We start from the raw sequence: 3,840 nt of genomic DNA, 5'->3' as shown, positions 1-3,840 counted from the left end.
AGTGGAGAAAATTACTAGTAGAGAAACAGTGAAAAGTCTGTTGGATTGCTTCATGTAAATGTTGCTCAAACTGTTTGCCCAGTTGCAAAATGAAGGCAGATTATGCCAGACATAAGCCAAGGTCATATTTTAAAGTATTCGCAATCTGAAGTAAAAAACAACATATTTAACATATAAATACAGCATGATTGATAAAACATTTAAGACTCTGTACTTTTTTTCTACACTACTCATGACAAAAAAGATAAGTGATGTGTACTTAACAGCTTACATAAAGTTTTTTTTCCAAATTTTAGTAAATTGAACATAAAACATTTAAATTGTCCCAAAAAATTGTGTTATTTCAACTCATTTTAAATAAGTTGTTTGAACGAGCAGCAAAAAAACTTTTTCAGTGAATAAAAGTACAATCCTATAAAAATATGTAAATAACACAATCAAATTAATATAAGTGAGGGACAAATGTAAATCTGTTCATTTTAAATTGTGATTGTATTTATAGCAGCTATATATTCAGGTGTAATGAAAAAAATATGCATATATAAACAAACATTTAAGTACAGTAACACTCATTCATTATGTCATTCATGTTACTTCATTTGAGTGGGTAGAGATGTGCTTTGCTTGCTGCCATTTTTAATGGTGGTATTGTAATATTAATCCAGGCTGATATAGTCTGAAATTTTGTACAGTGTACATTTTTTCCAAGTGAACACTAGATCAGGGATTACCCAACTTTTTTAATCCGGGACCCACCTAGGCAAGTAATTCAATCTCAAGACTCACCATAATATTTTAATATGGAAAAATGGGTATAAAAAATGCATCCATTCAAAGCAGTCAAGAATATATGGTGTTTGGCTTTTTGGATTTTGCGATTTGATCTGCACAAAATGAGGCTCGAAGTGCTTTTTTGTGGGATGCTGGCTGTAACTGTGATAATTTTTTTTGTTGAAAAAGATACTCTTCTTTTTTCAGAAGAGAATATGATCAACCTTTGATCAAGCACCTTGATTATGATCAAGCCCTGTCACATCGCAGTAAATTCCACTGCTAGTGTAGTCATAAGAAACTAAATAGCTTTTTGATCGACTAATACAAGCTGGGAAAACGTCAGATAAATATGCCAATGCAATTAACGTTATTGCTGAATAGATCTAATATTTACACATTTGCTTGAGGAAGGAATGATGGGGTAGTTACATTACTATTACTATTTTCCATATAACGTCTATGCCCTTCCATAAAATTAGGTGACGTTAAAACTAACAAATAGCACAATAGATATTTATTGATCAGCGATCTGTCAACGTTGGGATGTAAAAAATATGGGACAACAAAAAGCTTCAAATGATAGAATACATAGCAAACATTAGAAAATATTGACAATAAAATAAAAGGTTTAGCCTATTAAAATCAATGGCCTATCCAGAAATTAAATAAAGCTATAAAATCTACTTCACTTTTAATTGTATTTGCATATTCATTAAAGTTACTATAGTTATTTAGTGAAGAGCAGCAGATGAATCTCTCATTGTGTTTTGTTTGATAACAGAGGTGTTAATGTAAGAATGCACAGATCTATAATAAAGCATTCGACTACTTTAGTAACTGTTTGTGCTCATTTAAGAGAAAATTAGTAGTGTTTTAAATAAAACACAGGACGGAGCAAAAAAAAAAAAAAAAAAAAAAAGCACTTTTCCGATGGTCTCTTACTGAGAGCTCCGCATACATAACCAGCTTTGTCTTTTTGTAGGAAACACACTTTAGATATTTTTAGGGTAAGAGGTTTTTGAGTTATTGCCATCTATCGTACTGGTTTTGATTCGCCGCAATGTAAATATAGCTGCAGCTATGTGACGTTGCGTGACCTACCTTTGTTCACTGTGCGACCCACAGTTTGAAAACACTTGCGCTATGTAATGCAAAAACTTTAAAGCTCAATATCTCAAAATCTTTCAGAATGCAGATAGAACCTTATAATTCCAATGTGACAGTGTTAACCCTTTAATATACTGCCTGAGACCTTAAAACCAGAGAAAACTATTTAACTGCTAGCTTAAAATATAGTGAAACAGTTGATGCGGACAAAATCAAAAGCTTAAAATACAGCAGAGGAAAAAAGTACAAGGTGAATTGTTTTAGAATAGATAATAAAAATACAATAATAAAACTCTAATTAATATTTGATGCCCATATTTATTTATTTGGTGAGTAGCCATGACATAATCAAGATAATCCATAGGTAAATGGTCATTATAATTATTTTCTGACAATCCATTGGCTGTATCCATATGCATATTAAAACTAGAAAGAAACAAAATAAATAACATGTCTTGATTGTTATTTTAAACTTAGAGACGGAAAAACAAGTTTAGCACAGCTGCAAATGAAAAAAAAAACATCTAGATAACAGCACTTTTATAAAACAATGATGTACCAAAAAGTGAAAGAATTCTGTTTAGGTGACAATCATTTATGATCCCAATGATATCTATTACCAGTAAATTGACTAAAAACATGCTAGGCCAATAGTTGGTGATGTCACTTCTTGAAGAAACACACTTCTTGAAGAAGCACATACTGTCCTGTAGTCCACCATTGTTGATTTGGTTGTCAGGTCGTCACACATATAAACTGAAGATGTTGCATATGCATAACATCACAGATACAATAGCAGTAGCATTTTCAAAAACATACACTTTCACACTGTTGAGGAAACAAATGAGCAAAACTCATAGTACTGTATGTGACACTGGACCACAAAACCTGTCAGTGTTTTAAAATTGAGATTTATACATCACGTGATACTTTATCAGAATAGAACATTAGAAATTAGGACTATTAAAATCTAAGTTAAAAAAAATTTGAGTTGAGAAAATTATTTTTAAATTTGTAAAAATTATTCGATTAGCCATGCATATTACTTAATTAAGTTTTGATATTTTTGCAGTAGGAAATGTACAAATATAATTGTGGAAAATGATCTATACTTAATATTCAAATGGTTTTTGACATAAAAAAATCTGTATTTTTCATTAACTAATGTTAACAAATATGAACAAATACTGCCCTAAATGTATTGTTCATTGTTCATGCTAGTAAACAGATAAAAAAAAAAACATTTAGTAGTACAACCTGTGATAAATGACGTTTACTAAATGCTCAAATGATTTTTTTTTAAATAAAAGAAAAATCGATCATTTTTGACCCATTCATTGATTATTTAAGGTGGTCCAGAATGCTTACTGTGCTGCAATTTAAGAAAACGCATGTAATTACAAAAAACACCAGCAAATTGAGAAGAGCAAACAATAAAACGTGCAGCATTTTCTCACAACGCAACAGAAATGTATTAAATAGACTTTAAAACGTGACGGACCCAGCTATTTAGGTTATGAATGTTAAGGCTAATGAAATACAGAAGACAAGGAAATCAGGACGTTAAAATAAACAAACAAAAAACTCACTTTTTTAAAGATCACCTACAACTTGCAGCATATTTTATTAATTTGTTTGCGTTGTGGGAAATTGCAGCACATTTTTTAACGTGTATGCAGCACATTAAGCTCTCTCGGCCACTTTAATTATTGACTTTTTCCAAAAATATAAACATAAGATTTTGTGGTCCAGAATCACATACAAATCTCAATTTTAATAAGAAACGGTGTCGTGTAAAAAATTTGAATAAAAAAGCATAACATACTAACAATTATCACAGTTAACATACACAAAAAAAACCTTCATGCACTTTTTAATTTAAATTAATTTCAGCTTCTGTGGTCTGGGTCGAACATCTAGCTGACGGATTACACTTACTACATAGATTTTTTTTTTTTT

Source organism: Danio rerio, chromosome 18, assembly GCF_049306965.1.
Source record: "Danio rerio strain Tuebingen ecotype United States chromosome 18, GRCz12tu, whole genome shotgun sequence".
Taxonomy (NCBI): domain Eukaryota; kingdom Metazoa; phylum Chordata; class Actinopteri; order Cypriniformes; family Danionidae; genus Danio; species Danio rerio.
The sequence above is the reverse complement of the archived record's forward strand: the minus strand, read 5'-3'. Positions refer to the sequence as shown.